At 65.1% G+C, this 26,578-nt stretch overlaps 19 non-coding genes across 19 annotated transcripts; 12 read left to right on the forward strand and 7 right to left on the reverse strand.

Annotated features, from left to right (window-relative positions):
* Positions 1-81: 81 nt before the first annotated feature.
* TRNAD-GUC (transfer RNA aspartic acid (anticodon GUC)) lies at positions 82-153 on the forward strand. The gene has a single exon. It is a non-coding gene; the product is annotated as a tRNA-Asp (tRNA).
* Positions 154-945: 792 nt separating this feature from the next.
* Positions 946-1,017, forward strand: TRNAG-UCC (transfer RNA glycine (anticodon UCC)). Its single transcript has one exon. It is a non-coding gene; the product is annotated as a tRNA-Gly (tRNA).
* Positions 1,018-1,283: 266 nt separating this feature from the next.
* TRNAE-CUC (transfer RNA glutamic acid (anticodon CUC)) lies at positions 1,284-1,355 on the forward strand. Its single transcript has one exon. It is a non-coding gene; the product is annotated as a tRNA-Glu (tRNA).
* Positions 1,356-4,520: 3,165 nt separating this feature from the next.
* Positions 4,521-4,591, reverse strand: TRNAG-GCC (transfer RNA glycine (anticodon GCC)). Its single transcript has one exon. It is a non-coding gene; the product is annotated as a tRNA-Gly (tRNA).
* A 1,780-nt stretch (positions 4,592-6,371) lies between these two features.
* TRNAL-CAG (transfer RNA leucine (anticodon CAG)) lies at positions 6,372-6,454 on the reverse strand. Its single transcript has one exon. It is a non-coding gene; the product is annotated as a tRNA-Leu (tRNA).
* A 580-nt stretch (positions 6,455-7,034) lies between these two features.
* On the forward strand, positions 7,035-7,106 carry TRNAD-GUC (transfer RNA aspartic acid (anticodon GUC)). The gene has a single exon. It is a non-coding gene; the product is annotated as a tRNA-Asp (tRNA).
* Positions 7,107-7,898: 792 nt separating this feature from the next.
* Positions 7,899-7,970, forward strand: TRNAG-UCC (transfer RNA glycine (anticodon UCC)). Its single transcript has one exon. It is a non-coding gene; the product is annotated as a tRNA-Gly (tRNA).
* Positions 7,971-8,236: 266 nt separating this feature from the next.
* TRNAE-CUC (transfer RNA glutamic acid (anticodon CUC)) lies at positions 8,237-8,308 on the forward strand. Its single transcript has one exon. It is a non-coding gene; the product is annotated as a tRNA-Glu (tRNA).
* Positions 8,309-11,470: 3,162 nt separating this feature from the next.
* TRNAG-GCC (transfer RNA glycine (anticodon GCC)) lies at positions 11,471-11,541 on the reverse strand. The gene has a single exon. It is a non-coding gene; the product is annotated as a tRNA-Gly (tRNA).
* A 1,780-nt stretch (positions 11,542-13,321) lies between these two features.
* Positions 13,322-13,404, reverse strand: TRNAL-CAG (transfer RNA leucine (anticodon CAG)). The gene has a single exon. It is a non-coding gene; the product is annotated as a tRNA-Leu (tRNA).
* Positions 13,405-13,984: 580 nt separating this feature from the next.
* On the forward strand, positions 13,985-14,056 carry TRNAD-GUC (transfer RNA aspartic acid (anticodon GUC)). Its single transcript has one exon. It is a non-coding gene; the product is annotated as a tRNA-Asp (tRNA).
* A 792-nt stretch (positions 14,057-14,848) lies between these two features.
* On the forward strand, positions 14,849-14,920 carry TRNAG-UCC (transfer RNA glycine (anticodon UCC)). The gene has a single exon. It is a non-coding gene; the product is annotated as a tRNA-Gly (tRNA).
* A 266-nt stretch (positions 14,921-15,186) lies between these two features.
* Positions 15,187-15,258, forward strand: TRNAE-CUC (transfer RNA glutamic acid (anticodon CUC)). The gene has a single exon. It is a non-coding gene; the product is annotated as a tRNA-Glu (tRNA).
* A 3,170-nt stretch (positions 15,259-18,428) lies between these two features.
* Positions 18,429-18,499, reverse strand: TRNAG-GCC (transfer RNA glycine (anticodon GCC)). The gene has a single exon. It is a non-coding gene; the product is annotated as a tRNA-Gly (tRNA).
* Positions 18,500-20,279: 1,780 nt separating this feature from the next.
* Positions 20,280-20,362, reverse strand: TRNAL-CAG (transfer RNA leucine (anticodon CAG)). The gene has a single exon. It is a non-coding gene; the product is annotated as a tRNA-Leu (tRNA).
* A 576-nt stretch (positions 20,363-20,938) lies between these two features.
* On the forward strand, positions 20,939-21,010 carry TRNAD-GUC (transfer RNA aspartic acid (anticodon GUC)). Its single transcript has one exon. It is a non-coding gene; the product is annotated as a tRNA-Asp (tRNA).
* A 792-nt stretch (positions 21,011-21,802) lies between these two features.
* On the forward strand, positions 21,803-21,874 carry TRNAG-UCC (transfer RNA glycine (anticodon UCC)). Its single transcript has one exon. It is a non-coding gene; the product is annotated as a tRNA-Gly (tRNA).
* A 266-nt stretch (positions 21,875-22,140) lies between these two features.
* On the forward strand, positions 22,141-22,212 carry TRNAE-CUC (transfer RNA glutamic acid (anticodon CUC)). Its single transcript has one exon. It is a non-coding gene; the product is annotated as a tRNA-Glu (tRNA).
* A 3,198-nt stretch (positions 22,213-25,410) lies between these two features.
* On the reverse strand, positions 25,411-25,481 carry TRNAG-GCC (transfer RNA glycine (anticodon GCC)). The gene has a single exon. It is a non-coding gene; the product is annotated as a tRNA-Gly (tRNA).
* Between the last annotated feature and the right edge of the window lie 1,097 nt (positions 25,482-26,578).

The raw sequence follows: 26,578 nt of genomic DNA on the forward strand, positions 1-26,578 counted from the left end.
CGTCGGCGTCGGAGTCGGAGTCGGCGTGGTGTGCAGCGGCGGCGGCGGGAGAGCGTTCCGCACCCCGGACGGCCACCGCCGTCCTCGTTAGTATAGTGGTGAGTATCCCCGCCTGTCACGCGGGAGACCGGGGTTCGATTCCCCGACGGGGAGGCAGACGCCCTTTTTGGCCTCTGCCGCCACGCACCCGGCGCCCGCTCTCAGACCCAGTGGCCGGCGCAATGCCCTGCCCTGCCCTGCCCCGCCCTGCCCTGCCCTCCGCGCTCCACCTGGGCCCTTGGCGTCATCCTCTGCGGGGCACAGCCCACCCTCCGCCCACCTTCCCTTCCAATCCTCCTGGCCAAGGCGCCTGGTCGCCCGCCAGCCACAGCAGCCTTCTCGGGTCCCGGCAGCGCTTGAGGAGCGGCCCGTCCCCAGCGGATGGGTGTCTTTCGCCTCCCGGCTCAGGGTCGCCGACCGCCGCCCAGCGACTCCGGCTCCCAGGTGCCAGGTGGAGAGCGGCCTGTCGGAGATGTGCACCGTCTCGGTGCCGGCTGTGGCCTAGCCGAGCGTCGCCGAGCGGCCGCGACGTGGCGGAGAATGGAAGGGGCTTGGCGAGCCGGGGGTGTGGAGCAGGCGTGCCCCGGGGGCAGGCCGCAGCCGGGAGCTCAGGGCCGGGGGTGGGGGGCCGCGCGCCCTGGAGCGCCCCGCTGCGGGCGGGAGGCCGGAGGAAGCGAGCGGGAGAGCGCCCCCCAGCGGCGGGGCTGAGGAGGGCGGGGCGGGGGCGTGTGGAGAGCGGCGGGGCTCGGCTGGCGCCGGGCGGCGGCTGGTGGTGCTGTGAGGGCCCGGAGCCGCGGACGGGTGAGCCAGGCGTCGAGAAGGGTCTGCGCCCGGCGGCGGGCGGCGGCGGCGGCAGCACGCTGGTGCGAGTTCCGCGCGGCATCTTGGGCTTGTCTGGGCCGTGCGGCGTTGGTGGTATAGTGGTGAGCATAGCTGCCTTCCAAGCAGTTGACCCGGGTTCGATTCCCGGCCAACGCAGTGGGCTGACTTTTTGCCAGAGGCCCAGCCCAGGGCCGTCTTGCCAGGTATGGCTGACGGAGTCGGCACTTGGCTCGGTGTGTATGTGTGGGAGAAGGAAGGAGGCGCCCAGCGTTTTGGGGGTGCTGCGAGCAAGAGAAAAGGGCGCGGAGTGCCAGGGGAGGCCGGGCCGGGCGACTGGAGGCCGGAGCAAGGTCCACGGCTGGGGCCGAGGGGTGCGGAGGCGCTGAGTGCAGGTGGCGCAGGCAGGACGGGTGTCCCGACGCTCCCTGGTGGTCTAGTGGTTAGGATTCGGCGCTCTCACCGCCGCGGCCCGGGTTCGATTCCCGGTCAGGGAAGCCGTTCTTCTTCCTCTCTGCCCACAAACAACTTGCCGCGCACCTCCCTCCACACCTGCCTTTTAGCCAACGCTTGCAGGCCCAGCACACCGCCTGGCCCGCTGCCGCCACCAATGCCATCCGATCCTTTTCGACCCGCTCGCCCACCACAGGCCTACTTGCTCGTCCGCCCTGGCGCTGGCGCTGGCGCTGGCGCTGGCGCTGGCGCAGGCGCTCGCGTTCTCTGGCATCTGTCAGCCCCAAAGCCCACAGGCCAGGACAGCCTCTGGCCGGCGGTGGCCAGGAGCGGAGCCCGCGTCCTCGCTGCTGCCAGCGCGCGCCCTGGCGCGTGCTTGCATTTGGCTCAGCTACCAGGCCAGACCTGGGCTGGGGGAGCCAAGCTTGTGAAGGCCCAGACCCTGAGCAGGGCGACGGCGGCCGGGAGACAGAAGAACGTGAAAGGGGAATCTGGGAATGCCCGGCCAGCTGGGGGGGTCCGGGTGGGGTCGGAGGGGGGGGGATGAGAGTAAGGGGGAGAGAGGAATGTGAGACCGGGGGCCGTCGGGGAAATGGACATGCCCAACGGCTGAGGGGCGGTGGCAGCAGGTAGCCTTCCCCGACTCTCTAACACGACGGTATTAGCAAGGCGCCAACAGATCTCAGCGTGGACACAAATTGACCGAGAACACCCCTACTCCCGCCCCCCGGATTGTACGACCCATGCATTTTATCCCACTCCTGCCTTATCGCATATCTATCCCGGTGTCCATCCCCTCTTCCACCCCGAGCGTCCCTCTTGTTAACTCATCGATGATGCCGCGCCTGGTAGATGGCAGACGGCAGTCATCCGCGTCTTGCAAGGCCTGCGGACAGAGAGGGTCTAATATTTGCTTCAAGACTCTTTTTCTTAGAAATCAAGTTTGCACGCAAGGAAACGCACAAGCCTCACGCCAGACAGTCGTTCCTTGGGTATCTTCGTGGTTCTCTTCCCACTCACCTCCCCTTCCCGCTCTCTCTGTCTTTAATTGTGGTGAAAGTATACGTAAGACAGAATATATCATTTTCACCATTTCTGAGTGCAGAATTCAGTGGCTTTAAGGACGTTCGCCGTCTTTTCTAACCGCCACGAATATCCATTTCCACTTTTTTTTTTTTTTTTTTTAGTCATTCCCAAACCAACCCTGTTCCCACATAATGAGGGCCTCCTGTTTCCCCTTCCCGGCTACCCCGGGAAACGTCTATTCTCCTTTGTTGGTCTGGGAAGTTACCTGTTATACAGACGCGACGAAAGTAAAATCATACAACGTTTGTTGTTTTGGGTCTGGTTTACTTGACTCGGCGAATGTCTTCAAGGTTCATGCCTGTTGTGGCATGAGCATAACTTCATCCCTTGGGGTGGCCGTTCACGGGATTTGAAGAAAGAGATGGCTTTTGAAAAGGGCGATGGGGTGGATTCTGACTCCCGGCGACCCCATGTGTCTGAGAGTAGAACTGCACTCCGCGGGCTTTTCAGCGGCTTGGAATGTCAGGGCAGTAGAAGGCCAGGCATGGAAAGGCATAGCCTTGTGAGCAGGAACCCATGTGATCATAGAGAAGCTTACTGTCACCCCAGGCACTTCCTTCCTGCCCCTGTTTTGTGAGTTGTGGATAGATGACCGCAGTGGAGGAAGCTGGCTGGTTGTTCGGGTGGCACGACACAAAGGACAGGGAAAGGTGAGGGAAACCCAAAAGAGGGGACAGACGTGTCCTGAGTGCTGGCAGGTGGGAGAAGGAGTCCAGATGTCAGAGTGTCCAAGCCGCCCTAGGGCAGGAGGGGGCGCAGCGAGTGCGGCCGCCCAGTCAGGTGCCGGCGCTGCAGAGGCTTGGGGGCTTCGGAGCATTATGCCAGGCCAGTGTGGAGATGAGGGTGGGGACATGGGAGGGGCGGGGGCGACCCTGGGGATGCCGGGGGTGGCCAGCCCGGTGGATGTGCGTCATCAGGGCAAGGCAAGGCGTTCGTGTGATAGAGGTCTGTGGTGGCGGGTCAGGCGGAGGCTGGAAGGACCACTAGATGGCTAGCTGGGTGGCGGGGGTGGGGGGGGAGTGTTGGGAGGGTGGGCTTAGGTCCCACCCAGATCCAAGGGCACGTCATGAGACTGGACCCGGCCAGACAAGGTTGCCCGCGGTGCTGTGCCTGAAGTCAGTCAACCTAAAGAGTGGGAGGTTGATTGGGGGCAAGGGTGCTGTCGAGAGAGAGCCAGCGTGAGACAGGGACCGGGAGACAGAGAGGGAGACAGAGATAGAGACAGAGACGGACGGGCAGAAGAGGGAGCGAGAAACAGACAGACACACAGAGAGACACGCAGAGAGAGATTAGAAGAGAAGGGAAGAGAGAAAAACGTCTGGAAAAGGCCGTGAGGTCTTAGGGCGCGCGACTGGCCCAGAGGCTTAAACGTCCCTTTGTCAGGACACGGGAGTGCGTTAGGTGCGCGTTTGGGGCACCGTGGGGTGCGGTGGGGTGGGACGGGGGACTCAGTGGAGATTGAAAGAGGCCCGAGCAACAGATGCCTCCAGTGACCTTTGGCCAAAAGTTTGGATCGTGGTAAGGGGGAGGCGGGCAAGGAAGGGGCGTGTTTACCACTGTGTTGTGGAGGAGTGGGCTAAAGTGACTGTACTGACATGACTTTCATTTTCTCGTGCGCGATGATGACCAGGACACGGTAGGGGAGCGTAATGCGTTGCTTTTCCGAGTATGGATCCGGCCGTGCGACTTCCTTGGTAATGGTCCAGCAAGGATGGTGTCATTTTGGGAGCGTGGCCAGGAAGGGTGGTGAGATGGGAAGAGGCATGGAGTCCCCGCAGCCAAAGCCCGCGTGTTGCACGGTGGTCCTCCGTGAAGTGAAACGTGTGGCTAAGGTTTCGTCAGGGTGATGAAGAGAAAAGGGTGGCTGCCCGGGAGAAGTGTTGGGGCAGAGCCCACTGGCGGTCGGCGCCGGAGCGCGGTGTGCTTTCGGCCCCAGGGTGTGGGAGAGGCGCAGGGCGCTGGCACACTGGTGGGCTGGCTGCAGGTGGGAGCGGAGCCCCAGGGCTCTGGGAGAGTTGCCCCGAGTGTAGTAGGAGAGCCAGAGCGGAGCAGAGCAAGCAGAGCAAGCACTGAGCAGGCGGCGGTGTGAATTGGGGCAGAGCGACCAAAAGGGGACAGGGGACTGCATGGGCCGGGAATCGAACCCGGGCCTCCCGCGTGGCAGGCGAGAATTCTACCACTGAACCACCCATGCGCTGCCGGCGTCCGGGCGGCTGGCTCCAGCCTGTGCCCCTGCCCTGTCTTCGCTGGCCCGCCGCTGGGCTCAGGACGCTGCTCACTACCTGGCCGGAGCGTCTGTCTCTCTGCTCCCCTAGAGCTAGGCAGGCGGCGGCGGCCAGCCTGGGGCCGGCGGCCTGGTGCGGGTGGGCGGGACGGGCGGGCAAGGGAAGGGGTCTGGGCGACCGACGTGGAAGAGAGGCAGGTGCCAGGCGTGTCGAGGGTCCTGGACGGAGGCGGAGGGAGAGAGGTAGTCCCTGCCCATCCCGTGGCTGGGAGGAAGCCTAGAGCCCGAAGGAGCCTGGTCGGCCAGCGCCAATCCCAGCCAGGCCAGGTGGCCTGTGGCGCGCAGAGGTGCTCACAGCTGTCCCGGCGGCGACCCCCGGCATGCACCCCCAGGACCCCCTTGGGCGGCCAGTTTTCTGGCCCGTGCTTGGGGGTGTGGGCACAGGAGGTCCGGGAGCAAGGGAGCGGGACGCCTGCATCCTCCTGTGGCGGCTGCCTGCCAGCGGCGGGACGTCGGACAAAGTGGCCACAGCGGTCTGAGCCTGCCTTCCGCCCTCCGTCCTCCGGCCAGCCGCACTCCTTAGGATGCTGTGCTGGAGGGGGTGGGTTGTGGAGCGGGAGCCGGCCCACCCATCGAAAGAGCTCTTCGGCAGCAGAGAGGTCGTTGGCGCGGTGGGTCTGCTCCCAGGCAGCGGCTACCCGCGTGGAACTGGGATGTGGCGCGCCCGAGGTGGACCGGGCCCTGTGCCCGGCTCTGGCTTCTCCTCGCCAGCCGGTGGTGGGGCTGAAAATGCAGCGGCATGGCCGGTGTGGGGAGGCAAGGTCCCCAAACTCAACAAGCGCGGAGACCACGGGCTGAAGAGAGGGCGCAGCGGGTGTTAGTGGGAAGGGGATTCGGGGCGGGAGAGAGGAATGGGCAGGAGGCTGGTGTGGAAAGGGCGGGATGATGGCCAAGGTCTTGGGTGGTGTGGTGCTGCTTGCAGCAGCGCAGGGCAAAAGCGAGTTGCTGCTGTTCAGCGGGCAGAAAGTGGAGGACCACCGGGGAGGGCTTTCCACACGGGCCAGATGGAGCCCACAGACACACGCAGGCAAACGGGGCTAAAGACCAGGGGCGGATTAACCAGGAAGGCCGGTGAGCAGCGGCTTGCGTTGAGCCAGGGTCGCGCGCACGGGCGGGCTCCACTGTATTGGCTCCCTACTCTGTGGTGAGCGGTTTCAAGTGGGCTTCACCACATCCTTGCTGCGGTGGGAGAGCGGTGAGATCGTGAGCTGCAGATTGGTGGGAAGCCTAACAATTGGACCCGTGCCTACCTTGCTTGTTGGGTAATCGGGGCCTGACAAAGACAGAGAGAGAGGGAGAGGGAGAGGGAGAGGTGAAAGACAGAGGGAAGAGGGAAAGGGCGAGGGCAGAGAGAGGACAGGGGTAAGAGAGAGGAGGTAGCTGCGATGGGAAGTCGAGAAACCGCGCGGATGCGGGGGCAGGCAGGTAGGAGGGGTGCGTTTCATGGTGGGCAGTTGGGCTGGGGCTGGCCGGAAAGGCAGTTACCAGAGGGGTTCAAGGCGCTGGAGCATCCTAGCTGTCAGGGATGTGCCTGACAAGTTAGGGTGTCGGAGCGGGGTGGGGCCACGGGCTGGAGGCTGGAGAGGCAGAAGGATTGCACGGCCCGAGCGTGGACAGTCGCCCAGTAAAGGGCAGAGACGCGTGTGGTGAAGGCTGGGGACAGTAGGTGGCTGTTGCCAAAAGGTTGTCTTGTCAGGAGTGGGATTCGAACCCACGCCTCCAGGGGAGACTGCGACCTGAACGCAGCGCCTTAGACCGCTCGGCCATCCTGACGGCGGCTGTGGGCGCGTCGCCGCTGGCCCGGCTGCGACGCCGCGCCAACGCCGGTGCCCTGGGCCGGTCGGCGCGCCTCCTGGACGGCCTTGCGGCTGCGCGACCGACGGACGGACGGACGGACGGACGGACGGACGGACGGCGCGCGCGAAGGCTCGGAGCCGAGCGCCACCAAGGCCGGCCGACCCGGCGAGGTGCCCGGCCAACTCCCCCACGCACCGTCCCCCGGGCCCCGCCAGCCGCTGCCCCGGCCTCCGTCCTCACGTCAGCTCTCGCGCCCACCAATGCCTCCTCCTCCTCGCAGACGTTTTCTGCCCGCTCGATCCCCTTTCTTTCTCCCGGCGCTTTCGCCGCCGTGGAGGGAAGCGGCCGCCGCGCACGCGGAGCTTCGGTATCCCCCGGGCCCGGCCCGGGTGCCAGGCTGCGTGGACGGCGAGGATGGAGGTGGGCGGGGCGCGCTCTGTCGCCGAGCATGCAGCGAGCAGGGGGCAGGAAGAGGCGTCGGCGTCGGAGTCGGAGTCGGCGTGGTGTGCAGCGGCGGCGGCGGGAGAGCGTTCCGCACCCCGGACGGCCACCGCCGTCCTCGTTAGTATAGTGGTGAGTATCCCCGCCTGTCACGCGGGAGACCGGGGTTCGATTCCCCGACGGGGAGGCAGACGCCCTTTTTGGCCTCTGCCGCCACGCACCCGGCGCCCGCTCTCAGACCCAGTGGCCGGCGCAATGCCCTGCCCTGCCCTGCCCCGCCCTGCCCTGCCCTCCGCGCTCCACCTGGGCCCTTGGCGTCATCCTCTGCGGGGCACAGCCCACCCTCCGCCCACCTTCCCTTCCAATCCTCCTGGCCAAGGCGCCTGGTCGCCCGCCAGCCACAGCAGCCTTCTCGGGTCCCGGCAGCGCTTGAGGAGCGGCCCGTCCCCAGCGGATGGGTGTCTTCCGCCCCCCGGCTCAGGGTCGCCGACCGCCGCCCAGCGACTCCGGCTCCCAGGTGCCAGGTGGAGAGCGGCCTGTCGGAGATGTGCACCGTCTCGGTGCCGGCTGTGGCCTAGCCGAGCGTCGCCGAGCGGCCGCGACGTGGCGGAGAATGGAAGGGGCTTGGCGAGCCGGGGGTGTGGAGCAGGCGTGCCCCGGGGGCAGGCCGCAGCCGGGAGCTCAGGGCCGGGGGTGGGGGGCCGCGCGCCCTGGAGCGCCCCGCTGCGGGCGGGAGGCCGGAGGAAGCGAGCGGGAGAGCGCCCCCCAGCGGCGGGGCTGAGGAGGGCGGGGCGGGGGCGTGTGGAGAGCGGCGGGGCTCGGCTGGCGCCGGGCGGCGGCTGGTGGTGCTGTGAGGGCCCGGAGCCGCGGACGGGTGAGCCAGGCGTCGAGAAGGGTCTGCGCCCGGCGGCGGGCGGCGGCGGCGGCAGCACGCTGGTGCGAGTTCCGCGCGGCATCTTGGGCTTGTCTGGGCCGTGCGGCGTTGGTGGTATAGTGGTGAGCATAGCTGCCTTCCAAGCAGTTGACCCGGGTTCGATTCCCGGCCAACGCAGTGGGCTGACTTTTTGCCAGAGGCCCAGCCCAGGGCCGTCTTGCCAGGTATGGCTGACGGAGTCGGCACTTGGCTCGGTGTGTATGTGTGGGAGAAGGAAGGAGGCGCCCAGCGTTTTGGGGGTGCTGCGAGCAAGAGAAAAGGGCGCGGAGTGCCAGGGGAGGCCGGGCCGGGCGACTGGAGGCCGGAGCAAGGTCCACGGCTGGGGCCGAGGGGTGCGGAGGCGCTGAGTGCAGGTGGCGCAGGCAGGACGGGTGTCCCGACGCTCCCTGGTGGTCTAGTGGTTAGGATTCGGCGCTCTCACCGCCGCGGCCCGGGTTCGATTCCCGGTCAGGGAAGCCGTTCTTCTTCCTCTCTGCCCACAAACAACTTGCCGCGCACCTCCCTCCACACCTGCCTTTTAGCCAACGCTTGCAGGCCCAGCACACCGCCTGGCCCGCTGCCGCCACCAATGCCATCCGATCCTTTTCGACCCGCTCGCCCACCACAGGCCTACTTGCTCGTCCGCCCTGGCGCTGGCGCTGGCGCTGGCGCTGGCGCTGGCGCAGGCGCTCGCGTTCTCTGGCATCTGTCAGCCCCAAAGCCCACAGGCCAGGACAGCCTCTGGCCGGCAGTGGCCAGGAGCGGAGCCCGCGTCCTCGCTGCTGCCAGCGCGCGCCCTGGCGCGTGCTTGCATTTGGCTCAGCTACCAGGCCAGACCTGGGCTGGGGGAGCCAAGCTTGTGAAGGCCCAGACCCTGAGCAGGGCGACGGCGGCCGGGAGACAGAAGAACGTGAAAGGGGAATCTGGGAATGCCCGGCCAGCTGGGGGAGTCCGGGTGGGGTCGGAGGGGGGGGATGAGAGTAAGGGGGAGAGAGGAATGTGAGACCGGGGGCCGTCGGGGAAATGGACATGCCCAACGGCTGAGGGGCGGTGGCAGCAGGTAGCCTTCCCCGACTCTCTAACACGACGGTATTAGCAAGGCGCCAACAGATCTCAGCGTGGACACAAATTGACCGAGAACACCCCTACTCCCGCCCCCCGGATTGTACGACCCATGCATTTTATCCCACTCCTGCCTTATCGCATATCTATCCCGGTGTCCATCCCCCCTTCCACCCCGAGCGTCCCTCTCGTTAACTCATCGATGATGCCGCGCCTGGTAGATGGCAGACGGCAGTCATCCGCGTCTTGCAAGGCCTGCGGACAGAGAGGGTCTAATATTTGCTTCAAGACTCTTTTTCTTAGAAATCAAGTTTGCACGCAAGGAAACGCACAAGCCTCACGCCAGACAGTCGTTCCTTGGGTATCTTCGTGGTTCTCTTCCCACTCACCTCCCCTTCCCGCTCTCTCTGTCTTTAATTGTGGTGAAAGTATACGTAAGACAGAATATATCATTTTCACCATTTCTGAGTGCAGAATTCAGTGGCTTTAAGGACGTTCGCCGTCTTTTCTAATCGCCACGAATATCCATTTCCACTTTTTTTTTTTTTAGTCATTCCCAAACCAACCCTGTTCCCACATAATGAGGGCCTCCTGTTTCCCCTTCCCGGCTACCCCGGGAAACGTCTATTCTCCTTTGTTGGTCTGGGAAGTTACCTGTTATACAGACGCGACGAAAGTAAAATCATACAACGTTTGTTGTTTTGGGTCTGGTTTACTTGACTCGGCGAATGTCTTCAAGGTTCATGCCTGTTGTGGCATGAGCATAACTTCATCCCTTGGGGTGGCCGTTCACGGGATTTGAAGAAAGAGATGGCTTTTGAAAAGGGCGATGGGGTGGATTCTGACTCCCGGCGACCCCATGTGTCTGAGAGTAGAACTGCACTCCGCGGGCTTTTCAGCGGCTTGGAATGTCAGGGCAGTAGAAGGCCAGGCATGGAAAGGCATAGCCTTGTGAGCAGGAACCCGTGTGATCATAGAGAAGCTTACTGTCACCCCAGGCACTTCCTTCCTGCCCCTGTTTTGTGAGTTGTGGATAGATGACCGCAGTGGAGGAAGCTGGCTGGTTGTTCGGGTGGCACGACACAAAGGACAGGGAAAGGTGAGGGAAACCCAAAAGAGGGGACAGACGTGTCCTGAGTGCTGGCAGGTGGGAGAAGGAGTCCAGATGTCAGAGTGTCCAAGCCGCCCTAGGGCAGGAGGGGGCGCAGCGAGTGCGGCCGCCCAGTCAGGTGCCGGCGCTGCAGAGGCTTGGGGGCTTCGGAGCATTATGCCAGGCCAGTGTGGAGATGAGGGTGGGGACATGGGAGGGGCGGGGGCGACCCTGGGGATGCCGGGGGTGGCCAGCCCGGTGGATGTGCGTCATCAGGGCAAGGCAAGGCGTTCGTGTGATAGAGGTCTGTGGTGGCGGGTCAGGCGGAGGCTGGAAGGACCACTAGATGGCTAGCTGGGTGGCGGGGGTGGGGGGGAGTGTTGGGAGGGTGGGCTTAGGTCCCACCCAGATCCAAGGGCACGTCATGAGACTGGACCCGGCCAGACAAGGTTGCCCGCGGTGCTGTGCCTGAAGTCAGTCAACCTAAAGAGTGGGAGGTTGATTGGGGGCAAGGGTGCTGTCGAGAGAGAGCCAGCGTGAGACAGGGACCGGGAGACAGAGAGGGAGACAGAGATAGAGACAGAGACGGACGGGCAGAAGAGGGAGCGAGAAACAGACAGACACACAGAGAGACACGCAGAGAGAGATTAGAAGAGAAGGGAAGAGAGAAAAACGTCTGGAAAAGGCCGTGAGGTCTTAGGGCGCGCGACTGGCCCAGAGGCTTAAACGTCCCTTTGTCAGGACACGGGAGTGCGTTAGGTGCGCGTTTGGGGCACCGTGGGGTGCGGTGGGGTGGGACGGGGGACTCAGTGGAGATTGAAAGAGGCCCGAGCAACAGATGCCTCCAGTGACCTTTGGCCAAAAGTTTGGATCGTGGTAAGGGGGAGGCGGGCAAGGAAGGGGCGTGTTTACCACTGTGTTGTGGAGGAGTGGGCTAAAGTGACTGTACTGACATGACTTTCATTTTCTCGTGCGCGATGATGACCAGGACACGGTAGGGGAGCGTAATGCGTTGCTTTTCCGAGTATGGATCCGGCCGTGCGACTTCCTTGGTAATGGTCCAGCAAGGATGGTGTCATTTTGGGAGCGTGGCCAGGAAGGGTGGTGAGATGGGAAGAGGCATGGAGTCCCCGCAGCCAAAGCCCGCGTGTTGCACGGTGGTCCTCCGTGAAGTGAAACGTGTGGCTAAGGTTTCGTCAGGGTGATGAAGAGAAAAGGGTGGCTGCCCGGGAGAAGTGTTGGGGCAGAGCCCACTGGCGGTCGGCGCCGGAGCGCGGTGTGCTTTCGGCCCCAGGGTGTGGGAGAGGCGCAGGGCGCTGGCACACTGGTGGGCTGGCTGCAGGTGGGAGCGGAGCCCCAGGGCTCTGGGAGAGTTGCCCCGAGTGTAGTAGGAGAGCCAGAGCGGAGCAGAGCAGAGCAAGCAGAGCAAGCACTGAGCAGGCGGCGGTGTGAATTGGGGCAGAGCGACCAAAAGGGGACAGGGGACTGCATGGGCCGGGAATCGAACCCGGGCCTCCCGCGTGGCAGGCGAGAATTCTACCACTGAACCACCCATGCGCTGCCGGCGTCCGGGCGGCTGGCTCCAGCCTGTGCCCCTGCCCTGTCTTCGCTGGCCCGCCGCTGGGCTCAGGACGCTGCTCACTACCTGGCCGGAGCGTCTGTCTCTCTGCTCCCCTAGAGCTAGGCAGGCGGCGGCGGCCAGCCTGGGGCCGGCGGCCTGGTGCGGGTGGGCGGGACGGGCGGGCAAGGGAAGGGGTCTGGGCGACCGACGTGGAAGAGAGGCAGGTGCCAGGCGTGTCGAGGGTCCTGGACGGAGGCGGAGGGAGAGAGGTAGTCCCTGCCCATCCCGTGGCTGGGAGGAAGCCTAGAGCCCGAAGGAGCCTGGTCGGCCAGCGCCAATCCCAGCCAGGCCAGGTGGCCTGTGGCGCGCAGAGGTGCTCACAGCTGTCCCGGCGGCGACCCCCGGCATGCACCCCCAGGACCCCCTTGGGCGGCCAGTTTTCTGGCCCGTGCTTGGGGGTGTGGGCACAGGAGGTCCGGGAGCAAGGGAGCGGGACGCCTGCATCCTCCTGTGGCGGCTGCCTGCCAGCGGCGGGACGTCGGACAAAGTGGCCACAGCGGTCTGAGCCTGCCTTCCGCCCTCCGTCCTCCGGCCAGCCGCACTCCTTAGGATGCTGTGCTGGAGGGGGTGGGTTGTGGAGCGGGAGCCGGCCCACCCATCGAAAGAGCTCTTCGGCAGCAGAGAGGTCGTTGGCGCGGTGGGTCTGCTCCCAGGCAGCGGCTACCCGCGTGGAACTGGGATGTGGCGCGCCCGAGGTGGACCGGGCCCTGTGCCCGGCTCTGGCTTCTCCTCGCCAGCCGGTGGTGGGGCTGAAAATGCAGCGGCATGGCCGGTGTGGGGAGGCAAGGTCCCCAAACTCAACAAGCGCGGAGACCACGGGCTGAAGAGAGGGCGCAGCGGGTGTTAGTGGGAAGGGGATTCGGGGCGGGAGAGAGGAATGGGCAGGAGGCTGGTGTGGAAAGGGCGGGATGATGGCCAAGGTCTTGGGTGGTGTGGTGCTGCTTGCAGCAGCGCAGGGCAAAAGCGAGTTGCTGCTGTTCAGCGGGCAGAAAGTGGAGGACCACCGGGGAGGGCTTTCCACACGGGCCAGATGGAGCCCACAGACACACGCAGGCAAACGGGGCTAAAGACCAGGGGCGGATTAACCAGGAAGGCCGGTGAGCAGCGGCTTGCGTTGAGCCAGGGTCGCGCGCACGGGCGGGCTCCACTGTATTGGCTCCCTACTCTGTGGTGAGCGGTTTCAAGTGGGCTTCACCACATCCTTGCTGCGGTGGGAGAGCGGTGAGATCGTGAGCTGCAGATTGGTGGGAAGCCTAACAATTGGACCCGTGCCTACCTTGCTTGTTGGGTAATCGGGGCCTGACAAAGACAGAGAGAGAGGGAGAGGGAGAGGGAGAGGTGAAAGACAGAGGGAAGAGGGAAAGGGCGAGGGCAGAGAGAGGACAGGGGTAAGAGAGAGGAGGTAGCTGCGATGGGAAGTCGAGAAACCGCGCGGATGCGGGGGCAGGCAGGTAGGAGGGGTGCGTTTCATGGTGGGCAGTTGGGCTGGGGCTGGCCGGAAAGGCAGTTACCAGAGGGGTTCAAGGCGCTGGAGCATCCTAGCTGTCAGGGATGTGCCTGACAAGTTAGGGTGTCGGAGCGGGGTGGGGCCACGGGCTGGAGGCTGGAGAGGCAGAAGGATTGCACGGCCCGAGCGTGGACAGTCGCCCAGTAAAGGGCAGAGACGCGTGTGGTGAAGGCTGGGGACAGTAGGTGGCTGTTGCCAAAAGGTTGTCTTGTCAGGAGTGGGATTCGAACCCACGCCTCCAGGGGAGACTGCGACCTGAACGCAGCGCCTTAGACCGCTCGGCCATCCTGACGGCGGCTGTGGGCGCGTCGCCGCTGGCCCGGCTGCGACGCCGCGCCAACGCCGGTGCCCTGGGCCGGTCGGCGCGCCTCCTGGACGGCCTTGCGGCTGCGCGACCGACGGACGGACGGACGGACGGACGGACGGACGGACGGCGCGCGCGAAGGCTCGGAGCCGAGCGCCACCAAGGCCGGCCGACCCGGCGAGGTGCCCGGCCAACTCCCCCACGCACCGTCCCCCGGGCCCCGCCAGCCGCTGCCCCGGCCTCCGTCCTCACGTCAGCTCTCGCGCCCACCAATGCCTCCTCCTCCTCGCAGACGTTTTCTGCCCGCTCGATCCCCTTTCTTTCTCCCGGCGCTTTCGCCGCCGTGGAGGGAAGCGGCCGCCGCGCACGCGGAGCTTCGGTATCCCCCGGGCCCGGCCCGGGTGCCAGGCTGCGTGGACGGCGAGGATGGAGGTGGGCGGGGCGCGCTCTGTCGCCGAGCATGCAGCGAGCAGGGGGCAGGAAGAGGCGTCGGCGTCGGAGTCGGAGTCGGCGTGGTGTGCAGCGGCGGCGGCGGGAGAGCGTTCCGCACCCCGGACGGCCACCGCCGTCCTCGTTAGTATAGTGGTGAGTATCCCCGCCTGTCACGCGGGAGACCGGGGTTCGATTCCCCGACGGGGAGGCAGACGCCCTTTTTGGCCTCTGCCGCCACGCACCCGGCGCCCGCTCTCAGACCCAGTGGCCGGCGCAATGCCCTGCCCTGCCCTGCCCCGCCCTGCCCTGCCCTCCGCGCTCCACCTGGGCCCTTGGCGTCATCCTCTGCGGGGCACAGCCCACCCTCCGCCCACCTTCCCTTCCAATCCTCCTGGCCAAGGCGCCTGGTCGCCCGCCAGCCACAGCAGCCTTCTCGGGTCCCGGCAGCGCTTGAGGAGCGGCCCGTCCCCAGCGGATGGGTGTCTTCCGCCCCCCGGCTCAGGGTCGCCGACCGCCGCCCAGCGACTCCGGCTCCCAGGTGCCAGGTGGAGAGCGGCCTGTCGGAGATGTGCACCGTCTCGGTGCCGGCTGTGGCCTAGCCGAGCGTCGCCGAGCGGCCGCGACGTGGCGGAGAATGGAAGGGGCTTGGCGAGCCGGGGGTGTGGAGCAGGCGTGCCCCGGGGGCAGGCCGCAGCCGGGAGCTCAGGGCCGGGGGTGGGGGGCCGCGCGCCCTGGAGCGCCCCGCTGCGGGCGGGAGGCCGGAGGAAGCGAGCGGGAGAGCGCCCCCCAGCGGCGGGGCTGAGGAGGGCGGGGCGGGGGCGTGTGGAGAGCGGCGGGGCTCGGCTGGCGCCGGGCGGCGGCTGGTGGTGCTGTGAGGGCCCGGAGCCGCGGACGGGTGAGCCAGGCGTCGAGAAGGGTCTGCGCCCGGCGGCGGGCGGCGGCGGCGGCAGCACGCTGGTGCGAGTTCCGCGCGGCATCTTGGGCTTGTCTGGGCCGTGCGGCGTTGGTGGTATAGTGGTGAGCATAGCTGCCTTCCAAGCAGTTGACCCGGGTTCGATTCCCGGCCAACGCAGTGGGCTGACTTTTTGCCAGAGGCCCAGCCCAGGGCCGTCTTGCCAGGTATGGCTGACGGAGTCGGCACTTGGCTCGGTGTGTATGTGTGGGAGAAGGAAGGAGGCGCCCAGCGTTTTGGGGGTGCTGCGAGCAAGAGAAAAGGGCGCGGAGTGCCAGGGGAGGCCGGGCCGGGCGACTGGAGGCCGGAGCAAGGTCCACGGCTGGGGCCGAGGGGTGCGGAGGCGCTGAGTGCAGGTGGCGCAGGCAGGACGGGTGTCCCGACGCTCCCTGGTGGTCTAGTGGTTAGGATTCGGCGCTCTCACCGCCGCGGCCCGGGTTCGATTCCCGGTCAGGGAAGCCGTTCTTCTTCCTCTCTGCCCACAAACAACTTGCCGCGCACCTCCCTCCACACCTGCCTTTTAGCCAACGCTTGCAGGCCCAGCACACCGCCTGGCCCGCTGTCGCCACCAATGCCATCCGATCCTTTTCGACCCGCTCGCCCACCACAGGCCTACTTGCTCGTCCGCCCTGGCGCTGGCGCTGGCGCTGGCGCTGGCGCTGGCGCAGGCGCTCGCGTTCTCTGGCATCTGTCAGCCCCAAAGCCCACAGGCCAGGACAGCCTCTGGCCGGCGGTGGCCAGGAGCGGAGCCCGCGTCCTCGCTGCTGCCAGCGCGCGCCCTGGCGCGTGCTTGCATTTGGCTCAGCTACCAGGCCAGACCTGGGCTGGGGGAGCCAAGCTTGTGAAGGCCCAGACCCTGAGCAGGGCGACGGCGGCCGGGAGACAGAAGAACGTGAAAGGGGAATCTGGGAATGCCCGGCCAGCTGGGGGGGTCCGGGTGGGGTCGGAGGGGGGGGATGAGAGTAAGGGGGAGAGAGGAATGTGAGACCGGGGGCCGTCGGGGAAATGGACATGCCCAACGGCTGAGGGGCGGTGGCAGCAGGTAGCCTTCCCCGACTCTCTAACACGACGGTATTAGCAAGGCGCCAACAGATCTCAGCGTGGACACAAATTGACCGAGAACACCCCTACTCCCGCCCCCCGGATTGTACGACCCATGCATTTTATCCCACTCCTGCCTTATCGCATATCTATCCCGGTGTCCATCCCCTCTTCCACCCCGAGCGTCCCTCTTGTTAACTCATCGATGATGCCGCGCCTGGTAGATGGCAGACGGCAGTCATCCGCGTCTTGCAAGGCCTGCGGACAGAGAGGGTCTAATATTTGCTTCAAGACTCTTTTTCTTAGAAATCAAGTTTGCACGCAAGGAAACGCACAAGCCTCACGCCAGACAGTCGTTCCTTGGGTATCTTCGTGGTTCTCTTCCCACTCACCTCCCCTTCCCGCTCTCTCTGTCTTTAATTGTGGTGAAAGTATACGTAAGACAGAATATATCATTTTCACCATTTCTGAGTGCAGAATTCAGTGGCTTTAAGGACGTTCGCCGTCTTTTCTAACCGCCACGAATATCCATTTCCACTTTTTTTTTTTTTTTTTTTTTAGTCATTCCCAAACCAACCCTGTTCCCACATAATGAGGGCCTCCTGTTTCCCCTTCCCGGCTACCCCGGGAAACGTCTATTCTCCTTTGTTGGTCTGGGAAGTTACCTGTTATACAGACGCGACGAAAGTAAAATCATACAACGTTTGTTGTTTTGGGTCTAGTTTACTTGACTCGGCGAATGTCTTCAAGGTTCATGCCTGTTGTGGCATGAGCATAACTTCATCCCTTGGGGTGGCCGTTCACGGGATTTGAAGAAAGAGATGGCTTTTGAAAAGGGCGATGGGGTGGATTCTGACTCCCGGCGACCCCATGTGTCTGAGAGTAGAACTGCACTCCGCGGGCTTTTCAGCGGCTTGGAATGTCAGGGCAGTAGAAGGCCAGGCATGGAAAGGCATAGCCTTGTGAGCAGGAACCCATGTGATCATAGAGAAGCTTACTGTCACCCCAGGCACTTCCTTCCTGCCCCTGTTTTGTGAGTTGTGGATAGATGACCGCAGTGGAGGAAGCTGGCTGGTTGTTCGGGTGGCACGACACAAAGGACAGGGAAAGGTGAGGGAAACCCAAAAGAGGGGACAGACGTGTCCTGAGTGCTGGCAGGTGGGAGAAGGAGTCCAGATGTCAGAGTGTCCAAGCCGCCCTAGGGCAGGAGGGGGCGCAGCGAGTGCGGCCGCCCAGTCAGGTGCCGGCGCTGCAGAGGCTTGGGGGCTTCGGAGCATTATGCCAGGCCAGTGTGGAGATGAGGGTGGGGACATGGGAGGGGCGGGGGCGACCCTGGGGATGCCGGGGGTGGCCAGCCCGGTGGATGTGCGTCATCAGGGCAAGGCAAGGCGTTCGTGTGATAGAGGTCTGTGGTGGCGGGTCAGGCGGAGGCTGGAAGGACCACTAGATGGCTAGCTGGGTGGCGGGGGTGGGGGGGAATGTTGGGAGGGTGGGCTTAGGTCCCACCCAGATCCAAGGGCACGTCATGAGACTGGACCCGGCCAGACAAGGTTGCCCGCGGTGCTGTGCCTGAAGTCAGTCAACCTAAAGAGTGGGAGGTTGATTGGGGGCAAGGGTGCTGTCGAGAGAGAGCCAGCGTGAGTCAGGGGCCGGGAGACAGAGAGGGAGACAGAGATAGAGACAGAGACGGACGGGCAGAAGAGGGAGCGAGAAACAGACAGACACACAGAGAGACACGCAGAGAGAGATTAGAAGAGAAGGGAAGAGAGAAAAACGTCTGGAAAAGGCCGTGAGGTCTTAGGGCGCGCGACTGGCCCAGAAGCTTAAACGTCCCTTTGTCAGGACACGGGAGTGCGTTAGGTGCGCGTTTGGGGCACCGTGGGGTGCGGTGGGGTGGGACGGGGGACTCAGTGGAGATTGAAAGAGGCCCGAGCAACAGATGCCTCCAGTGACCTTTGGCCAAAAGTTTGGATCGTGGTAAGGGGGAGGCGGGCAAGGAAGGGGCGTGTTTACCACTGTGTTGTGGAGGAGTGGGCTAAAGTGACTGTACTGACATGACTTTCATTTTCTCGTGCGCGATGATGACCAGGACACGGTAGGGGAGCGTAATGCGTTGCTTTTCCGAGTATGGATCCGGCCGTGCGACTTCCTTGGTAATGGTCCAGCAAGGATGGTGTCATTTTGGGAGCGTGGCCAGGAAGGGTGGTGAGATGGGAAGAGGCATGGAGTCCCCGCAGCCAAAGCCCGCGTGTTGCACGGTGGTCCTCCGTGAAGTGAAACGTGTGGCTAAGGTTTCGTCAGGGTGATGAAGAGAAAAGGGTGGCTGCCCGGGAGAAGTGTTGGGGCAGAGCCCACTGGCGGTCGGCGCCGGAGCGCGGTGTGCTTTCGGCCCCAGGGTGTGGGAGAGGCGCAGGGCGCTGGCACACTGGTGGGCTGGCTGCAGGTGGGAGCGGAGCCCCAGGGCTCTGGGAGAGTTGCCCCGAGTGTAGTAGGAGAGCCAGAGCGGAGCAGAGCAGAGCAAGCAGAGCAAGCACTGAGCAGGCGGCGGTGTGAATTGGGGCAGAGCGACCAAAAGGGGACAGGGGACTGCATGGGCCGGGAATCGAACCCGGGCCTCCCGCGTGGCAGGCGAGAATTCTACCACTGAACCACCCATGCGCTGCCGGCGTCCGGGCGGCTGGCTCCAGCCTGTGCCCCTGCCCTGTCTTCGCTGGCCCGCCGCTGGGCTCAGGACGCTGCTCACTACCTGGCCGGAGCGTCTGTCTCTCTGCTCCCCTAGAGCTAGGCAGGCGGCGGCGGCCAGCCTGGGGCCGGCGGCCTGGTGCGGGTGGGCGGGACGGGCGGGCAAGGGAAGGGGTCTGGGCGACCGACGTGGAAGAGAGGCAGGTGCCAGGCGTGTCGAGGGTCCTGGACGGAGGCGGAGGGAGAGAGGTAGTCCCTGCCCATCCCGTGGCTGGGAGGAAGCCTAGAGCCCGAAGGAGCCTGGTCGGCCAGCGCCAATCCCAGCCAGGCCAGGTGGCCTGTGGCGCGCAGAGGTGCTCACAGCTGTCCCGGCGGCGACCCCCGGCATGCACCCCCAGGACCCCCTTGGGCGGCCAGTTTTCTGGCCCGTGCTTGGGGGTGTGGGCACAGGAGGTCCGGGAGCAAGGGAGCGGGACGCCTGCATCCTCCTGTGGCGGCTGCCTGCCAGCGGCGGGACGTCGGACAAAGTGGCCACAGCGGTCTGAGCCTGCCTTCCGCCCTCCGTCCTCCGGCCAGCCGCACTCCTTAGGATGCTGTGCTGGAGGGGGTGGGTTGTGGAGCGGGAGCCGGCCCACCCATCGAAAGAGCTCTTCGGCAGCAGAGAGGTCGTTGGCGCGGTGGGTCTGCTCCCAGGCAGCGGCTACCCGCGTGGAACTGGGATGTGGCGCGCCCGAGGTGGACCGGGCCCTGTGCCCGGCTCTGGCTTCTCCTCGCCAGCCGGTGGTGGGGCTGAAAATGCAGCGGCATGGCCGGTGTGGGGAGGCAAGGTCCCCAAACTCAACAAGCGCGGAGACCACGGGCTGAAGAGAGGGCGCAGCGGGTGTTAGTGGGAAGGGGATTCGGGGCGGGAGAGAGGAATGGGCAGGAGGCTGGTGTGGAAAGGGCGGGATGATGGCCAAGGTCTTGGGTGGTGTGGTGCTGCTTGCAGCAGCGCAGGGCAAAAGCGAGTTGCTGCTGTTCAGCGGGCAGAAAGTGGAGGACCACCGGGGAGGGCTTTCCACACGGGCCAGATGGAGCCCACAGACACACGCAGGCAAACGGGGCTAAAGACCAGGGGCGGATTAACCAGGAAGGCCGGTGAGCAGCGGCTTGCGTTGAGCCAGGGTCGCGCGCACGGGCGGGCTCCACTGTATTGGCTCCCTACTCTGTGGTGAGCGGTTTCAAGTGGGCTTCACCACATCCTTGCTGCGGTGGGAGAGCGGTGAGATCGTGAGCTGCAGATTGGTGGGAAGCCTAACAATTGGACCCGTGCCTACCTTGCTTGTTGGGTAATCGGGGCCTGACAAAGACAGAGAGAGAGGGAGAGGGAGAGGGAGAGGTGAAAGACAGAGGGAAGAGGGAAAGGGCGAGGGCAGAGAGAGGACAGGGGTAAGAGAGAGGAGGTAGCTGTGATGGGAAGTCGAGAAACCGCGCGGATGCGGGGGCAGGCAGGTAGGAGGGGTGCGTTTCATGGTGGGCAGTTGGGCTGGGGCTGGCCGGAAAGGCAGTTACCAGAGGGGTTCAAGGCGCTGGAGCATCCTAGCTGTCAGGGATGTGCCTGACAAGTTAGGGTGTCGGAGCGGGGTGGGGCCACGGGCTGGAGGCTGGAGAGGCAGAAGGATTGCACGGCCCGAGCGTGGACAGTCGCCCAGTAAAGGGCAGAGACGCGTGTGGTGAAGGCTGGGGACAGTAGGTGGCTGTTGCCAAAAGGTTGTCTTGTCAGGAGTGGGATTCGAACCCACGCCTCCAGGGGAGACTGCGACCTGAACGCAGCGCCTTAGACCGCTCGGCCATCCTGACGGCGGCTGTGGGCGCGTCGCCGCTGGCCCGGCTGCGACGCCGCGCCAACGCCGGTGCCCTGGGCCGGTCGGCGCGCCTCCTGGACGGCCTTGCGGCTGCGCGACCGACGGACGGACGGACGGACGGACGGACGGACGGCGCGCGCGAAGGCTCGGAGCCGAGCGCCACCAAGGCCGGCCGACCCGGCGAGGTGCCCGGCCAACTCCCCCACGCACCGTCCCCCGGGCCCCGCCAGCCGCTGCCCCGGCCTCCGTCCTCACGTCAGCTCTCGCGCCCACCAATGCCTCCTCCTCCTCGCAGACGTTTTCTGCCCGCTCGATCCCCTTTCTTTCTCCCGGCGCTTTCGCCGCCGTGGAGGGAAGCGGCCGCCGCGCACGCGGAGCTTCGGTATCCCCCGGGCCCGGCCCGGGTGCCAGGCTGCGTGGACGGCGAGGATGGAGGTGGGCGGGGCGCGCTCTGTCGCCGAGCATGCAGCGAGCAGGGGGCAGGAAGAGGCGTCGGCGTCGGAGTCGGAGTCGGCGTGGTGTGCAGCGGCGGCGGCGGGAGAGCGTTCCGCACCCCGGACGGCCACCGCCGTCCTCGTTAGTATAGTGGTGAGTATCCCCGCCTGTCACGCGGGAGACCGGGGTTCGATTCCCCGACGGGGAGGCAGACGCCCTTTTTGGCCTCTGCCGCCACGCACCCGGCGCCCGCTCTCAGACCCAGTGGCCGGCGCAATGCCCTGCCCTGCCCTGCCCCGCCCTGCCCTGCCCTCCGCGCTCCACCTGGGCCCTTGGCGTCATCCTCTGCGGGGCACAGCCCACCCTCCGCCCACCTTCCCTTCCAATCCTCCTGGCCAAGGCGCCTGGTCGCCCGCCAGCCACAGCAGCCTTCTCGGGTCCCGGCAGCGCTTGAGGAGCGGCCCGTCCCCAGCGGATGGGTGTCTTTCGCCTCCCGGCTCAGGGTCGCCGACCGCCGCCCAGCGACTCCGGCTCCCAGGTGCCAGGTGGAGAGCGGCCTGTCGGAGATGTGCACCGTCTCGGTGCCGGCTGTGGCCTAGCCGAGCGTCGCCGAGCGGCCGCGACGTGGCGGAGAATGGAAGGGGCTTGGCGAGCCGGGGGTGTGGAGCAGGCGTGCCCCGGGGGCAGGCCGCAGCCGGGAGCTCAGGGCCGGGGGTGGGGGGCCGCGCGCCCTGGAGCGCCCCGCTGCGGGCGGGAGGCCGGAGGAAGCGAGCGGGAGAGCGCCCCCCAGCGGCGGGGCTGAGGAGGGCGGGGCGGGGGCGTGTGGAGAGCGGCGGGGCTCGGCTGGCGCCGGGCGGCGGCTGGTGGTGCTGTGAGGGCCCGGAGCCGCGGACGGGTGAGCCAGGCGTCGAGAAGGGTCTGCGCCCGGCGGCGGGCGGCGGCGGCGGCAGCACGCTGGTGCGAGTTCCGCGCGGCATCTTGGGCTTGTCTGGGCCGTGCGGCGTTGGTGGTATAGTGGTGAGCATAGCTGCCTTCCAAGCAGTTGACCCGGGTTCGATTCCCGGCCAACGCAGTGGGCTGACTTTTTGCCAGAGGCCCAGCCCAGGGCCGTCTTGCCAGGTATGGCTGACGGAGTCGGCACTTGGCTCGGTGTGTATGTGTGGGAGAAGGAAGGAGGCGCCCAGCGTTTTGGGGGTGCTGCGAGCAAGAGAAAAGGGCGCGGAGTGCCAGGGGAGGCCGGGCCGGGCGACTGGAGGCCGGAGCAAGGTCCACGGCTGGGGCCGAGGGGTGCGGAGGCGCTGAGTGCAGGTGGCGCAGGCAGGACGGGTGTCCCGACGCTCCCTGGTGGTCTAGTGGTTAGGATTCGGCGCTCTCACCGCCGCGGCCCGGGTTCGATTCCCGGTCAGGGAAGCCGTTCTTCTTCCTCTCTGCCCACAAACAACTTGCCGCGCACCTCCCTCCACACCTGCCTTTTAGCCAACGCTTGCAGGCCCAGCACACCGCCTGGCCCGCTGCCGCCACCAATGCCATCCGATCCTTTTCGACCCGCTCGCCCACCACAGGCCTACTTGCTCGTCCGCCCTGGCGCTGGCGCTGGCGCTGGCGCTGGCGCTGGCGCTGGCGCAGGCGCTCGCGTTCTCTGGCATCTGTCAGCCCCAAAGCCCACAGGCCAGGACAGCCTCTGGCCGGCGGTGGCCAGGAGCGGAGCCCGCGTCCTCGCTGCTGCCAGCGCGCGCCCTGGCGCGTGCTTGCATTTGGCTCAGCTACCAGGCCAGACCTGGGCTGGGGGAGCCAAGCTTGTGAAGGCCCAGACCCTGAGCAGGGCGACGGCGGCCGGGAGACAGAAGAACGTGAAAGGGGAATCTGGGAATGCCCGGCCAGCTGGGGGGGTCCGGGTGGGGTCGGAGGGGGGGGATGAGAGTAAGGGGGAGAGAGGAATGTGAGACCGGGGGCCGTCGGGGAAATGGACATGCCCAACGGCTGAGGGGCGGTGGCAGCAGGTAGCCTTCCCCGACTCTCTAACACGACGGTATTAGCAAGGCGCCAACAGATCTCAGCGTGGACACAAATTGACCGAGAACACCCCTACTCCCGCCCCCCGGATTGTACGACCCATGCATTTTATCCCACTCCTGCCTTATCGCATATCTATCCCGGTGTCCATCCCCTCTTCCACCCCGAGCGTCCCTCTCGTTAACTCATCGATGATGCCGCGCCTGGTAGATGGCAGACGGCAGTCATCCGCGTCTTGCAAGGCCTGCGGACAGAGAGGGTCTAATATTTGCTTCAAGACTCTTTTTCTTAGAAATCGAGTTTGCACGCAAGGAAACGCACAAGCCTCACGCCAGACAGTCGTTCCTTGGGTATCTTCGTGGTTCTCTTCCCACTCACCTCCCCTTCCCGCTCTCTCTGTCTTTAATTGTGGTGAAAGTATACGTAAGACAGAATATATCATTTTCACCATTTCTGAGTGCAGAATTCAGTGGCTTTAAGGACGTTCGCCGTCTTTTCTAATCGCCACGAATATCCATTTCCACTTTTTTTTTTTTTAGTCATTCCCAAACCAACCCTGTTCCCACATAATGAGGGCCTCCTGTTTCCCCTTCCCGGCTACCCCGGGAAACGTCTATTCTCCTTTGTTGGTCTGGGAAGTTACCTGTTATACAGACGCGACGAAAGTAAAATCATACAACGTTTGTTGTTTTGGGTCTGGTTTACTTGACTCGGCGAATGTCTTCAAGGTTCATGCCTGTTGTGGCATGAGCATAACTTCATCCCTTGGGGTGGCCGTTCACGGGATTTGAAGAAAGAGATGGCTTTTGAAAAGGGCGATGGGGTGGATTCTGACTCCCGGCGACCCCATGTGTCTGAGAGTAGAACTGCACTCCGCGGGCTTTTCAGCGGCTTGGAATGTCAGGGCAGTAGAAGGCCAGGCATGGAAAGGCATAGCCTTGTGAGCAGGAACCCGTGTGATCATAGAGAAGCTTACTGTCACCCCAGGCACTTCCTTCCTGCCCCTGTTTTGTGAGTTGTGGATAGATGACCGCAGTGGAGGAAGCTGGCTGGTTGTTCGGGTGGCACGACACAAAGGACAGGGAAAGGTGAGGGAAACCCAAAAGAGGGGACAGACGTGTCCTGAGTGCTGGCAGGTGGGAGAAGGAGTCCAGATGTCAGAGTGTCCAAGCCGCCCTAGGGCAGGAGGGGGCGCAGCGAGTGCGGCCGCCCAGTCAGGTGCCGGCGCTGCAGAGGCTTGGGGGCTTCGGAGCATTATGCCAGGCCAGTGTGGAGATGAGGGTGGGGACATGGGAGGGGCGGGGGCGACCCTGGGGATGCCGGGGGTGGCCAGCCCGGTGGATGTGCGTCATCAGGGCAAGGCAAGGCGTTCGTGTGATAGAGGTCTGTGGTGGCGGGTCAGGCGGAGGCTGGAAGGACCACTAGATGGCTAGCTGGGTGGCGGGGGTGGGGGGGAATGTTGGGAGGGTGGGCTTAGGTCCCACCCAGATCCAAGGGCACGTCATGAGACTGGACCCGGCCAGACAAGGTTGCCCGCGGTGCTGTGCCTGAAGTCAGTCAACCTAAAGAGTGGGAGGTTGATTGGGGGCAAGGGTGCTGTCGAGAGAGAGCCAGCGTGAGTCAGGGGCCGGGAGACAGAGAGGGAGACAGAGATAGAGACAGAGACGGACGGGCAGAAGAGGGAGCGAGAAACAGACAGACACACAGAGAGACACGCAGAGAGAGATTAGAAGAGAAGGGAAGAGAGAAAAACGTCTGGAAAAGGCCGTGAGGTCTTAGGGCGCGCGACTGGCCCAGAAGCTTAAACGTCCCTTTGTCAGGACACGGGAGTGCGTTAGGTGCGCGTTTGGGGCACCGTGGGGTGCGGTGGGGTGGGACGGGGGACTCAGTGGAGATTGAAAGAGGCCCGAGCAACAGATGCCTCCAGTGACCTTTGGCCAAAAGTTTGGATCGTGGTAAGGGGGAGGCGGGCAAGGAAGGGGCGTGTTTACCACTGTGTTGTGGAGGAGTGGGCTAAAGTGACTGTACTGACATGACTTTCATTTTCTCGTGCGCGATGATGACCAGGACACGGTAGGGGAGCGTAATGCGTTGCTTTTCCGAGTATGGATCCGGCCGTGCGACTTCCTTGGTAATGGTCCAGCAAGGATGGTGTCATTTTGGGAGCGTGGCCAGGAAGGGTGGTGAGATGGGAAGAGGCATGGAGTCCCCGCAGCCAAAGCCCGCGTGTTGCACGGTGGTCCTCCGTGAAGTGAAACGTGTGGCTAAGGTTTCGTCAGGGTGATGAAGAGAAAAGGGTGGCTGCCCGGGAGAAGTGTTGGGGCAGAGCCCACTGGCGGTCGGCGCCGGAGCGCGGTGTGCTTTCGGCCCCAGGGTGTGGGAGAGGCGCAGGGCGCTGGCACACTGGTGGGCTGGCTGCAGGTGGGAGCGGAGCCCCAGGGCTCTGGGAGAGTTGCCCCGAGTGTAGTAGGAGAGCCAGAGCGGAGCAGAGCAGAGCAGAGCAGAGCAGAGCAGAGCAGAGCAGAGCAAGCAGAGCAAGCACTGAGCAGGCGGCGGTGTGAATTGGGGCAGAGCGACCAAAAGGGGACAGGGGACTGCATGGGCCGGGAATCGAACCCGGGCCTCCCGCGTGGCAGGCGAGAATTCTACCACTGAACCACCCATGCGCTGCCGGCGTCCGGGCGGCTGGCTCCAGCCTGTGCCCCTGCCCTGTCTTCGCTGGCCCGCCGCTGGGCTCAGGACGCTGCTCACTACCTGGCCGGAGCGTCTGTCTCTCTGCTCCCCTAGAGCTAGGCAGGCGGCGGCGGCCAGCCTGGGGCCGGCGGCCTGGTGCGGGTGGGCGGGACGGGCGGGCAAGGGAAGGGGTCTGGGCGACCGACGTGGAAGAGAGGCAGGTGCCAGGCGTGTCGAGGGTCCTGGACGGAGGCGGAGGGAGAGAGGTAGTCCCTGCCCATCCCGTGGCTGGGAGGAAGCCTAGAGCCCGAAGGAGCCTGGTCGGCCAGCGCCAATCCCAGCCAGGCCAGGTGGCCTGTGGCGCGCAGAGGTGCTCACAGCTGTCCCGGCGGCGACCCCCGGCATGCACCCCCAGGACCCCCTTGGGCGGCCAGTTTTCTGGCCCGTGCTTGGGGGTGTGGGCACAGGAGGTCCGGGAGCAAGGGAGCGGGACGCCTGCATCCTCCTGTGGCGGCTGCCTGCCAGCGGCGGGACGTCGGACAAAGTGGCCACAGCGGTCTGAGCCTGCCTTCCGCCCTCCGTCCTCCGGCCAGCCGCACTCCTTAGGATGCTGTGCTGGAGGGGGTGGGTTGTGGAGCGGGAGCCGGCCCACCCATCGAAAGAGCTCTTCGGCAGCAGAGAGGTCGTTGGCGCGGTGGGTCTGCTCCCAGGCAGCGGCTACCCGCGTGGAACTGGGATGTGGCGCGCCCGAGGTGGACCGGGCCCTGTGCCCGGCTCTGGCTTCTCCTCGCCAGCCGGTGGTGGGGCTGAAAATGCAGCGGCATGGCCGGTGTGGGGAGGCAAGGTCCCCAAACTCAACAAGCGCGGAGACCACGGGCTGAAGAGAGGGCGCAGCGGGTGTTAGTGGGAAGGGGATTCGGGGCGGGAGAGAGGAATGGGCAGGAGGCTGGTGTGGAAAGGGCGGGATGATGGCCAAGGTCTTGGGTGGTGTGGTGCTGCTTGCAGCAGCGCAGGGCAAAAGCGAGTTGCTGCTGTTCAGTGGGCAGAAAGTGGAGGACCACCGGGGAGGGCTTTCCACACGGGCCAGATG

Source organism: Loxodonta africana, unplaced genomic scaffold (assembly GCF_030014295.1).
Source record: "Loxodonta africana isolate mLoxAfr1 unplaced genomic scaffold, mLoxAfr1.hap2 scaffold_875, whole genome shotgun sequence".
NCBI lineage: Eukaryota > Metazoa > Chordata > Mammalia > Proboscidea > Elephantidae > Loxodonta > Loxodonta africana.